We start from the raw sequence: 14,133 nt of genomic DNA on the forward strand, positions 1-14,133 counted from the left end.
TCTAGTTTTCCCAGTACCATTGGTTGAAGACACTGTCTTTTTTTTTTCCACTGGATATTTTTTCCTGCTTTTTTGAGAATAATTGACCATATAATTGTGGGTTTATTTCTGTATTCTCTATTCTGTTCTGTGGATCTTTGTGTCTATATTTGTGCCAGCATCATGCCATTTTAATTATTACGACTTTGGAAAATTACTTGAAATCTTGAATTGTGATGCCTCCAACTTTGTTTTCTACTTTTTTAAAGATTCCTTTGGCTATTCAGGGGCTTTTGTGGTTCCACACAAATTTTAGGACTTTCTGTTCTACTTCTGTAAAAAATTGATATTGGTATTTTGATAGGGATTGCCTTAAATATGTAGATTGCTTTGGGTAGTATATACATTTTAGCAATATTTTTTCTTCCAATCCATGAGCATGGAATATCTTTCCATTACTTTGTGTTGTCTTCAATTTCTTTCATCAGTGTTTTATAGTTTTCAGAATATAGGTTTTTCACCTCTTTTGTTAGGTTTATTCCTAGGTATTTTGTTATTTTTGGTGCAATTGTAATTGGAATTGTTTCTTAATTTCTCTTTCTCATGTATAAATGAAACTGCCAATGCATAGATTTCTTCACATTGATTTTGTATCCTGAGACTTTACTGAATTCTCTTTTCAAACCATATAACAATTACTTCTTTTTCTTGCTGTTGTTGTTGTCCTTCTCCTCCTCCTTCTTCTCCTTTTTCTCTTTCTCTTTTTCTCCCCCCCCCCTTACTCCTACTTCTCTTCCTCTTCTTCCTTTTTCTTCATCATTGCCTGTAACCTCTTATTTGATATTGAATAGAAGTGGTAGTAATTCAGATTTGTTCCTGTACCAGATTTTTTTTTTTGTTGAGGCTTTAGCGTCTCACCTTTATTGGTTGCTTGTTTTCTCAAAATCAGCATTTAAAAAAAAAAAAAAGTCACCTGAGGTGGTAGCTTTGTCACCGGTGGAGGTGGGGGCAGGCCAGTGGTCACTCGGGAGGAAGGCGCCAATGTGGTATGATGGTTCCTTCACATGTAGTACCAGGCCAGGAGGCCAGCAACCAGAGCCACACCAGTGACCAGAATGAACTGCAGGCTGGGCTTACTCAGCACCAGCCAGGGCTGTTTGGAAGGGGCAGCTGCTGCCCTCCAGGGCACCTCTCTCTGGTTTAGCAGCATAGTACCGGCATTTGCACACCTCTCCTTTCCCATCATGCATGGGGAGCCTATCCTCCCGGGTCTCCCTGGCCAACATGGAGCCAGCATGGTCCATTTCATCCAATATCTGCTTGCTGTACTCAAAGGCCCTATTGTCCTCCTCCACAATCCTCTCTTTGGTCTTCAGGTTCAGGTCCAAGGCATTCATTCTGGCCCGGTACAACTGCTTGAACTGTTGTGCATTGTCCACATTCTCAAACAGATAGAACTGGGTCCCTTCTCCTGTGCTGGGAAGTTTCAGGGCCCACTGGGCCACCTGCTTCAGCACTTGTCCCCCTGAAATGTCCCCCCATATAGCAGGTATAGGCATGGGCCACCAGTAGCTCTGGCTCATTCTGCCCCAGGTAATGGATCCATTCCATGTACTTTTGGGAAGCCTCAGAGCACAGCTCCTTCTCCTCCCAGTCCTCACCAAAAAAATACTCCATGTCCTTGGTCAGTGCCTCCTTCCGGTGTAGCTCCATGGGGAAGTACAAGGGGGCAAAGGCTGGGTGGTCTTTGTTGCACTCCATTTCCTCCTTGAGGGCTGAATATGTGAAGTAAATTGCGGTAGAGGCCAGCTTAAACAGTTCCTGATTTTGCCTTTCAAGAAGTCCTTGACAAACTGGGTTTGTTCCTCATCTTAAGAAGAAAGATTTTTAATATTTAAATACTGTGAATAATGTCTGTTATAGTTTTTATAAACATTTTATGAGAATAAATAACATTTCCTATATCAGTTCGCTAATAGTTTCCTATTATTAAAAACCTATTTCTTTTCAATAACATGTGGAATTATACAATACTGTTTTTCTTGGAATTACCAAGATTATCATAAATGTTTTTTAATCCTTTATTCTTTCAAATACAAGGGAATGTATTGAATGATTTTTGAATATTAAAATAATCTTGCATTTCTGGGAATAACAGCTTTCACAAGATAATGTGATTTTTATACACTGCAGGGTTAAATATGCTAAAATTTCATAGAATTTTTGAGTATGATTTATGAGAGAATTACACCACTGTTTACCTTTCTTATATTCTTATTAGCAGATTTTTTTGTATCCAGCTTCTTTCTTTTTTAAAATTTAGTAAAATTTAGTGAAACCAACTGGGTATAAATGTTATTTTCTTTTTATGAAATGAAAGTGGTGTCAGTGGACATTGGTAGTTATTATAATTTTTTAATATTATATACTTTTCATTTTTTTTCCTTTCTGATTAGATCACTTTTGATAAGCTGTACATTTCAAAATATTTCTCTAATTTGCCTACATTTTTGAGTTTTTTGAAATAAATTTATATCTAGTGTAAGTTTTTAATGTCTGTAGTATCTAAAATATGAGGTTATGACCTACTTTTCATTTCTGATATGGGGTATTTATGCCTTCTCTTTCTCTCTCATGCATTTTTACCAGGTTTCATAAATTGTATTAGCTTTTCTGTGCAATTAACTTTTGGGTTTGTTTGTCTAGTCTATTTTGTTATTGATTTTTCTATTTCTATTTATTTTCTGAGTAACTATTTCAAATTTCTCTATATTAAACCTTCTGTTTAAGTGCCATTCTTTTTCTAACTTCTTCAGGTGGATATTAAAAGTATGCATTTTTAAACTTACTTTAAGAAATACACAGGGCATCTGGGTAGCTCAGTCAGTTAAGGGTCTGACTTCAGCTCAAGTCATGACACCAGGGTCCTGAGACTGAGCCCTATGTCCAGCTCCCTGCTCAACAGGGAGTCTGCTTTTCTCCCTCTGCCTCTCCCCTGCTCCTTCTCTCTGTCACTCTCTCTCTTTCTCAAATAAATAAATGAGATCCTAAAACAAACAAACAAAAAAACAAACACACTCACACATATTTAAAATTATACATTTTCTTGGAAGTGAAGCTTTGTTATATAGCTCTGTGTGTGTGTGTTTGTGTGTGTGTGCATACATATTTGAAACACATACTAATTCCCATTCTAATGTCTTCTTTGACTTATAGTTCATTATGCAGGTTGTTTCCTAACTTTTAAACCATAGACATTTTCTAGATATGTTTTGGCTATTTTTCTTTTTTTGCTTCCTTATTCTGTAATCAGAGAATATATCCTTTATGATTTAAATCATTTGATATTTGTTAAGTCTTGCTTTGTAGCCCAGTACATAGTTAACTTTATAAATATTCTATCCTTGACTTATTTATGGTTTACTTGTTTTGAGTAAAATAAAATAAAATGTTTTTGTTTACTTGTTTTGAGTAAATAAAATAAAATGTTTGCAGGTATATATACATTAATACTGTCATTTTAGAATTTATATCTATATATTTTATGCTATGTTAATAATTGCATAAATTAAAATTGTCATATTTTGACTTTGAGTTAAACTTTTTTGTTATTTTATTCAGTTAGACAATGTGTATGTTTTAATTTGAGCTTAGTCTGCATACATTAGTTTAAATAATGGTATATGTGGACTTAAATGCTCCTACTTTTTGCTTTTTGTTTGCTCCAGTTATTCTAGATTCTTCTTGATGTTTTTTCCTGCCACTTTTTTATTGATTAGAATTTTATCATTTTGTATTTCTCCTTTATTCACTTTTTAATACCTTAATTGCATTAATTCACTTTATTTAATTCACTTAATGGTTATGCTGGATATTGCAACATAGAAACCTCACTGATTAAAGTCTAATAAAATCTGTTAATATTCTCTTGTATCACATGTAACCAGTTTATGTTTTTATCATGTCTTAATTTGGAATGCAATTCTTTATGGTTATATAATTTTAAGTTGACAATCTTTAAAAAATATATTTTGAATATCCTTAAGAGACTTATGACTTGTTTAGTTTTCTGTAATTAGTGTTCCTTATTATGTTTGCTTAACTTTTTCTTTTCTTTTTAGTTTTAAACAGATTTAACATAATTTTCTTAAATATGATTTTCTTTGAATTCATCCTAGGAGCATCTAATAGTTTTTTGTTTACTTTTGTTTTGTTTTGTTCTGTGAAACTTTTATCCAGTTTCTCTTCAAATATGGAATCTTCATTTATATTTGCTCTCTAGTTAACATTACTCTTTTCATTCTGTTTGTTTCTATCTCCTCTGTGCTTTATTCTATATATTTTCTTATGACCTATTTTTCATTTTAGTAATTCTGTCACTTATGCTGCCAAACTTACCTTTTGAATCCTTAATTTTAGTAAGTTTATCCTTCTTTGCTAATTTTAGAATTTGAGTTGGATTAATATTTATATTGCTTCCAGTCCTCTACAGAAACTCTCAAATATTTTCTTTAGTTTTCCTTAACATATGAAATCTAGTTATCTTAACTGATTTAGATAACTTTATTGCCTGTACTCTGGGAATCTATCTTTACTTAGAATTTATTTTCAAAGTTTACAGTCACATTATATCTTGTCTCATTATTTGTCTGTTTACTTTGATGCTGTCAAAACTGTAGGAGTAATTTAAGAACCAGAATGGTATTGTGTTCCTCTGGAGATAATTCAACTTTGGACTTAAAAACATGAAGGTAATAACATTCCATGATCATCTTTTTTTTTTTTAATAAGATTTTTAAAGATTTTATTTATGTATTTGACAGACTGAGATCACAAGTAGGCAGAGAGGCAGGCTGAGAGAGGTGGGGGAAGCAGGCTCCCCGCTAAGCAGAGAGCCCAGTGCGGGGCTCGATCCCAGGACCCTGAGCCAATGGCAGAGGCTCAACCCACTGAGCCACCCAGGCGCCCCTCCATGATCATCTTAATCTAATTTTTAATTACTTAGTTTATTTAAAACTGGGCTTAATTATTTTATTTTTATAAGATAGTTTATTTTCAATTTTTCAATTTTTATTCTAATTTAACATTATCCATGGGCTGCCTCTTAAAGATTTGTCAGAGCATATCTCCCTTTTTTGTATTTCCTAAGTTCTACTTTTTGTTTCTATCCCATGGGCTTCTCAAATGCTTTGTTTAGGTTTTAATATTCTCAGAGTCTCAGTAGATTTTTCCAGATTTGACAGATGCCTCTCAAGTTGATGGGATCCCAAACAATAGCTTATGTCTCCAATATATTTTTTTTCCTAAAACTTGTCCAGTAATATTTCAGTCTACTTTTGATTTGAAAAAATTTACTCTTGTTTTTCTTTTGGGTTAGTTGTTTTCACCAAGAGGATTGAGTCAACTTCTATAGTAAGCTATTACTGGAAACATCTGACTTTGTTAAGGATATTAGCAGAGTGTCTATATGGTCCTCTGAAAACCCAAGTGATTAGGCTCATCAAAATCCAAGAACTTATTTTTGCAATAACTTATTTTTTTTTATTTCAAATTATTTATGATTTATTTTCTAAACAGGATCTAAAATTCAAGTCTATCACTAATTAATAAGGCAGTCAATCAGACATAAGTATTTCACTATCCTCTCAGACATACTAAAAATATACTATTACTTTTGGAAAAAAGGAGTTATTTTTTACTGGCTGAGTTACTCAGTCTTTAATTTATGATTATATTTTCATAAAATATATTTCTTTTGACAGATTTATATTTGCCACATTCAGTAGATAAACTAAAAAATGGCTAGTACATCTAAAAAGTCAGGAGAAAATATAACAGAACTTGATAGTTTTGTGCGCATATTTATGTGTATTTGTGTAGTTTTTTTTTATAAGAAGTACATCAGCTGTTACAAATTTATGCATCTAGCCCAAAGATAAAAGAATCAATGCATAAATAAATAAGATTTTGAATACATTTTAGGGAAGAGGAAAACACCAAAATACGAAATACTCAATTCTGCCTAACTATTTGAAGTGGCAATTATTTGGCATTCTAATTATGAAGCTAAAGCATCATTTTTAAATAAATTTACTTAGGAATTTTAGTGTTTCCTGTGATAACCGGAATGCAATGCAATATGTTAACTATTATTGGCTCACAGTCCTGCAACATTTGATTGAGATTTTGAAAAAATATAAATTAATTGAAATCCAACATAATTTAAAGATATTCCAAGAATTTTAGTGAAATTCCAGGTCAGATTTTATTACTTATTTCTTTTTTAGTCATACATCTGTTCTATAAAATAATATACTTCAAAGTTCTAATATGGAAAAATGGTGAATATATGTCCTTTGTTGTATCCGGTTGTTTTTCTCTTTAATCTCACTAAGATACACAATGAGGCATTTGTTATGTTTTTTATTTTTATATTTTTCATAGAGTGATCTGTGTGAGGCTTTATATAACAAGCCTGTTGTTTTATTTCAGTGTTCTCTCCTCTGCCATAGTTTTCATAGAAACCTCACAGTTTAATGGAATAGCATGAATTTTGTAGCTCAAGTCTTACATCTGACTCATGACTGTAGGGATTTATTAAGTTTTCTGTTTCTTGAGAATTATCATTTGATAGAGGGTTGTAGGATTAAACATGTCAGTAGACACTGAAAAAACTTCTAATTCTCTTTGGTTTTCCTGTCCCTAAAATCCATTCTTATTCTAAAATAGATGACCCTTCATTTTAGTCTTTAAAATGAACATTTTTAAATCATTTCCTATACTTTTTGTTGCTTAAAGATTTTTGAATCTTCCAAAAGGTAAGCATGGTATTGCAAAAGACAGTGCTGGACTTGGGAGTCAAAAAGATTAAAAAAAAAAAAAAATGACTCTTCCCTCTGATACTTCTTAATTGTCTGACCTTGCACAAGTTACTTTACCTTCTTATTCTTCTGCACCTCATCTGTTAATGTGGTTGAAGATGTTTTTCTAATGGGATGGCTACAAAGATTAAATGAGACACCATGTAAAGAATCTTTAACCTAGTTCCTGGCAGATTTGAGTTCCGTGAGTCCTGCTTTCCTGCCTTTCTCTCTTAAGGTCAGGGTTTATATCTTTTCCCTAAATATAATATTTGTTACTGACTTAGTCTAGATGGATTCTATCCATGGCTGATCAGGAAGAGTACCTGGTTTTTCAAAAATAAATTGATAGTCAATATGTCCTTTCCCTGTTGTTTTCCTCATCTCTCATTTCACCTAAATGTTTTGAGAATATATTGCACACCAGACACAACTGTGGATGCTTAGACCAGAGTGAAGAACAACCAAACAATAAAAATACTTCTCTGCCAGAACTTGAGAGTCATCTGATTGATGTATGATTTATTCATATATTTTTTCTATAGAATAACAGACTCCAAAACTTGAATATGAAAACATGCTCAATATATCTCTTTTGTTGTATCTGGTTGTTTTTCCCTTTAATCTGAAATTTGTGGTATTTTTAAGCCACGTTGCTTCTATATGGTTGAAATGAGCATGTAGTCTTCACCCTATTAACCATATGCATAAGTGCAGATACACAGATACACAAAATGAAAACAGAAAATAAAGCCATGGCAGTGGCTAACAACCCAGTTAGTGTCTCACCCTTTGACAGAGTGATATTTTCCTTTGGATGGGTCACAGCAACAGGAAGTACTTGTTGTTTAGTTCATAGTTGGTAGAAGAGGTAGGCATAGAGATGAGATATACTTCTTAGAATGGTATACAAGACCCTTTTTCTGTGACACTCTTAGTATCTTCTGTACCCCAGATGCATCCTGAACTCCATATGAAGTACTTATTATTATTCTGCATATCTGCACATGTGCATACAATTTATGAGGTGAAGACTAAACACTTATTTCAATCACTTAGAAGCAATATGGCTTACAAATACCAGAAATCTCTATGAAACCTCCAAAAAAAAAAAAAACACACAAAAATTTGGAAAAGAAAAACAAACCCAAAGAAAATGAAAAAACCTCACACTTTCTATTTTCAAAACTCACTACAAAGCTACAGTAATCAAAGCAATGTGTTACGGGCATAAGCACTAACATATAGACTAATGGAATAGAATAGACAGCTCAAAAATAAACACTCAGAGACATGGTCAAATAAACACTCAGAGACAAGTCTGACAAAAATGTCAAGACTTTTCAATGGGGGAAGGGCAGTCTTTGCCCTAAATGGTGCTGAAAAAAATGGATAAGAATCATGCTGACTCTTACCTAACAACACATACAAAATCTAAAAATACATTGAAGATCTAAATGTCAGACTTAAAACTATAGAATTCTTTAAAAACATAGGGAACACAGGCAACAAAAGAAAAAATAGGCAAATTGGACTTAAAAAAATTTTAAAAATTTGTACATCAAAAGACAATACAGAGCAAAAAAGTAACCCAACATGTGGGAGAAAATAAGTGAAGATCATACATATGAATAGGGATTAATATCCAGAGAACAAAGAGAACTCCTAAAACTTACCACCAAAAAAAAATTCAAAATGGACAAAAATTTGGATAGACATTTCTCCAAAGAAGATATACAAAAGATCAAAAGCAGATGAAAATCTGCTAAAAGTCACTGATTATTAGGGAATTAGAAATCAAAACTATGAGATACTACTTCATATCCATTAAGATTGCTATCAAAACAAACAAGCAAAAAACAAAATATCAAGTATTGGAAAGGATGTGGAGAAATTGTAACTCTTGTGCACTGTTAGAGGGAATGCAAAATGGTACAACTACAATGGAAAAACATATGGTGGGTCCTCAAGAAATTAAAAATATAATTATCACATGATCTAGTAATTCTACTTCTGGGTACATATCCACAAGAATCGAAAGCAGACTCTCAAAGAAATATCTGTACACCCATGTTTATAGCAACATTCACTGTAGCTAAAACATGTAAGCAACACAACTGTCCACCAACAGGTGAATGAATAAAAATTATGTGGTATATACTTGCAATGGAATGTTATTCAAACTTTAAAAAGAAGGAATTTTTGGTTTATGATGCTACAGGGGCTATCCTATAAGATATTATGCTAAGTAAAGTAAGCCAATCAAAAAGATAAATACTGTATGAGTGCATGTATATGAGTTATTTAGAGTAATCATATCATAGAGACCGGGGAATAGAATTGTAGTTGCCAAAAACTAGAGCAAGGTGGATAGGGAGTTACAATTTTAATGAGCATAGAATTGCAATTTTACAAGGTGAAAAGAGTTATGGAAATGAATGTTGGTGATGGTTGCATAACATTAGAGACAAATATAGTACCACTGAACTGTATATATTCTATGTTTATAAAAAATAAAAAATAAAATAAAATAAAAGATTACAAATACTAGTGGGTATCATTAAAAAAATGTTAAAATAGTAAATTTTATGTTTTGTGTATTTTACCATAATAAAAAAATAGGGAGAAAGTACCAGGGATTTGACTGATTGGCTCACTTTTGTATTGGTTGTATTAATGAAATTTAGATCCAGACTTGAACAATCATATATGAACAAAATATAAATTGTACCCACATTGGTCTATGGAAACTTTCTATTTCACCACCAGAGTCTACTCTAATTAACTGTAAAAATAATCATATGGTTTATGTTTCAAAAAGAAAAAGTGAGCATTCTTCTTTGAAAGTTTATGTTAATGAAGTTGTTATGCCCTGAACTTCTTCTGAGTCTAAAAAATGACATGATATTCACGATTCTGTATATAAATCAAAACACACATTACTATGTTTCTTTTCCATGTTTTACATTTATTAACATATAATATATTATTTGCTTCAGGGGTACAGGTCTGAGAATCATCATTCTTCCACAATTCACATTGTACATCAAATTACATTGTACACCAAATGTACATAGCACATACCCTCCCCAGTGTCCATCACCCAGCCATCCCATCCGATCCCTCTATCCCCGAGCAACCCTCAGTTGATTTCTTGAGATTAAGAGTCTCTTATGATTTGTCTCCCTCCCCATTTCCATCTTGTTTCATTTTTCCCCTCCCTAACCCCCATGACACCCTGCCCTACTTCTCAAATTCCTTATATCAGATACATCATATGATAATTATCTTTCTCTGATTGACTTATTTCACTCAGCATAATACCCTCTAGTTCTATCCATGTCATTATTGCAAATGGCAGGATTTCATTATTCAACCTTTATTATGAATACTTGCTAAAATTTTGGTTGCTTGTTTGTTTAGTTTTGATGCTCCTTCTAATATGTTAAGATAGGTTTGTCTCTGTCATTTTCTGAAATGCGATATTGTATCCTGACAATTCATGTGCATGTTAATTGAGAAGTTATTCCAAATACAATTAAAACTAATGACAGGCGTTTTTATTATTATTATGACCATTATTAAACTGCTGCATTTGTATGTAATATGATCCTTTGAATAGTCTTTTGAGATAGAAAAAATAGTATTATAATCAACAATCTATTTATTTATTTATTTATTTTAAAAGATTTTATTTATTTATTTGTCAGGGATAGAGGGAGAGAGAGTGAGTGAGCACAGGCAGACAGAGAGGCAGGCAGAGACAGAGGGAGAACCAGGCTCCCTGCCGAGCAAGGAGCCTGATGTGGGACTCGATTCCAGGACGCTGGGATCACGACCTGAGCCGAAGGCAGTCGCTTAACAAACTGAGCCACCCAGGCATCCCTATAATCAACAATATATATACAAGGCCCATTTGAGGATATTTATCTCTTGGCTACTTGTGCCAGACTTGAGGCTGGGTCTCTCAGGCTTTCACCTGATTTTCTTTATGGCTCATAGTTTTCACATTTTTCTTCCCCATTCTCAGAACCAAAGGATGTGTGACCCACAACATATTCTTTCCTAAAAGGTTTTGGGTAAAAATAGGTATGGAAATGTCCTTAAGTGTAAGTTAAGGACCTTAATATTTCCTTTACCCCTTCCAAAGGTTAAGATTGTTGTTGTAGTCTATTTCTTAACATTGTGGTTTCATTCAGTTTTGGAATGTTTCCATTAGATTTATCTGCTGGTTCTCATCCACTTTGGCCAAACTTTTATCCACTTTAAAAGTGGGGAAATAACACTTTATCTGATGCTTTGAAAAAAGTTTTTCTAATTCCTCCTCTGAGCAGGGGAGATAATGGCTTTAAGCAAACTCTCAGGTCTTCATAAAAAGATATAGTATCTTCACTCTGCCTTTGCTTTATACCAGTTCCTTCCTCTGACTCTTTAGATACCCAGTCTTTACTTTCACTCTTTCTTTGCTTGATTGGAATTTTTGGAGAGGTGGTAAAATTGGAATACTTGTTTCCTGCTCAGGTATTCTGGCAACGCTTAGATAATCTTGTCTATTTTTGAAAAGCAAGCAAACAAATAAATTAGAAATACAATTCTTTTGCAGGATTTTCTTTTTCTTTCTTTCTTTTTTTAAAGTTTCCTTATTTGGGGGCACCTGGGTGGTTCAGTCATTAAGCATCTGCCTTCAGCTAAGATCATGATACCAGAGTCCTGGGATTCAGCCCTGCATTGGACTCCCTACTCCACGGGAAGCCTGCTTCTCCCCTCCCACACCCCCTGCTTGTGTTCCCTCTCTTGCTGTCTCTCTCTCTCAAATAAATAAATAAAATCTTTTTTAAAAAGTTTACTTACTCTATTTATAGACCTTCTCAACATGCTCGTCCCCTTCCCCTCACCACCACATACATAGATTGGAAGCTCCCTGAGAAGAGTCTCTGTCTTCTCTTCACAGACATATCCCACATGCTCCCACAGTGCCTGGCACAGAAGAGACAGAAAGGAAGTCATTTAACTCATTCAAAACATATTTGTTTGCCTCGGGGACATTCTTGGTGGAGACACCCAATCACAGGAACAGCCCCAGGTCAAGTTGTGAAAGAGACTACTTGTGTGTGGCTGCCTCCATTCCTGAACTCCACCCTGTCCCGGCAGGCTTTTCTTGATTAGAACAACTTTAGCTTTTCTATCCTTACTCCACACTTTCTGATGACTTAGCACTGCTTGCCTTTGGACTGCTGGTATATGAAATACCATGTAAGTATTTAGATCCTTGAGGTGGCAGAGGACCCTGGAAAAGAACTGCACATTTTTTAAAATATGTGTATGAAGTTCATTACTATAGTATCATTTACTTTGCTTAATCTCCCCAACTTGAGGGAGACATGATTTCCTGAGCCTTGGGAACAGAAAATATTTCCTTCCTCTTCTCATATTGAATGTACTATTGTTGTGGTTCATCCTCTGTCCAGGGTCTTTCTAAACTTTGTGTCCTCCATCTCTAGATCTGAGGTATAAAGCCACATGCAGCTTTTCCATGAGATACAGCAGTAGATGGGAACTGAAAGTAAAATAAATATATCCAAATAAATATGGAACTACCACCAATTAAATTGCATTTCAGAGGTTTCATATGCTCTAAGCATTTATTTGAATATTTTCATTTTTATGAACTAAAGATCCTGAGATCCAGTAAAGTAAGGAAATTTAGCCAATTGAAAAATTAATGGAACATTCTGTAGTTGGCCTCAGGTTCATTTTGCACCAGAGTCCCATTTCTTTTGCTCTGATATATTGTCCTGAACACACAGGGAAGATAGCATGATGAGCACGAACACATTGTTAAATCAAGATAGCCCTGGTTTAGAAAAAGAGACATTTAGATTTCAAACTCAAGTTTTGACATTACCACCTCAGTTTTCTCAAATTTTGTAATCTCTAGGGACCTCAAATATTGTCAGCTGTAAAATGGGGATAGTAGCACATTCTGAAAGAGCTATCCTGTAGGAAAATATGAGTGAAAGCATTTTTTATGGCCTAGAAAGTGTTATAAGACCTAAAACAAGTCTTTGAGATGCAATTTATTCATTTTAAAACTGAAAGAACTTCTAGTTACTATTTGCCTGGTATCATCCAGCTCTTAGACACCACAATTCTTTTTTATGTGCAATGGATCCCTTTACAACTTTCTTATTCTCTGTGCTTAATTTAACTTAATCCAGAGGAAGGTGCATTATGGTGACATGTGCAGGTATATCCTCAGCCCTTGAGAACAAAGTACAGCCAGGAAACAATGGCATGCTCCTATGGGTCAGCCCCTACCAAATCTGGGAGTTGTGCAGTGACACGAAGCACTACCCACATCCGATCTCTACCAGTAACAGCTGGCAGCAGGACCAGGAGGGCCAGGAGGATCCCATGACAGTTCTGTACCACATGAGGACATAAGAAGTCAGTATTCTGAGGCATGTCAGACCAGGCTCTGGACTCCCACTGCTTGGACTGATGGTCTTATGTGGCCATTGTCTAGTTGTATGACTAGGGGAAAAGTTACTTAATGCAACTTCCCCATTCGTACAATGGGCATAATAACAGTATCAACTTCATGGGATTTGGGCAAGTATTAAGTAATATAATAAATAAATACCACTCGGAAAAACATCTGGCAAATAATAAACATTGAACTTTTCTCATTTTATCTTCAAAATGATGCTAGAAGATGAGTATTATAATAGGCAAAGTGAGGATCAGAGAGGTAAAATAATATTTCCCATATTACACCACTAGTAAGAGGCATATTTAGCGTTCAAGGCCTGGTAGTCTGTTATTTAAAGCCTGGGACTATCCACTTAATCATAACACCATCTGGGCTTAATGAAATGACTCTGTATATACAGTTACATGTTTGGAAAGAGCCAATCTACATGGCACAGATACCCCATTTCAAAAAATCCTCAAGAGTAAAATGTCAAAAATAAGGAATATGTTCAGTAAAACCCAGACATGCCTGAGAAACAACTCTTGAGGTATAACAAAGCCAAAGAAAATAATATCCTAACAAGTTTTCTAACTATCAGGGAGCAGAATAATATAAACACTTAACTGCTAATGGCAAGGATTATAAAATCAATGGAGTATTTCATGGCCTTCAGTGTAATGCATACACAATGGGGTAATGCTTTCTCAGCTTTTCAAAGTGAACTAAGAGTGAAGTTTGCACATCGTTTTATAATTAAAGACTTTGAGGAGCAATGCACATTTTAGTACCCATCTCTCAGTTATGTTAGCATATTGACTG

General features: G+C 34.2%; 1 pseudogene across 1 annotated transcript; it reads right to left on the bottom strand.

Moving 5' to 3' along the window:
• Window positions 1–946: 946 nt before the first annotated feature.
• LOC309844091 (heme oxygenase 2 pseudogene) lies at window positions 947–13,304 on the bottom strand (annotated as a pseudogene). The gene is made up of 3 exons: window positions 13,158–13,304; window positions 11,735–11,816; window positions 947–1,849 (listed from the first exon to the last, which is right to left on the bottom strand). The product of its transcript is annotated as a heme oxygenase 2 pseudogene (transcript).
• Window positions 13,305–14,133: the final 829 nt, after the last annotated feature.

This window comes from Mustela nivalis, assembly GCF_964662115.1.
Source record: "Mustela nivalis genome assembly, chromosome: 11".
Classification (NCBI taxonomy): domain Eukaryota; kingdom Metazoa; phylum Chordata; class Mammalia; order Carnivora; family Mustelidae; genus Mustela; species Mustela nivalis.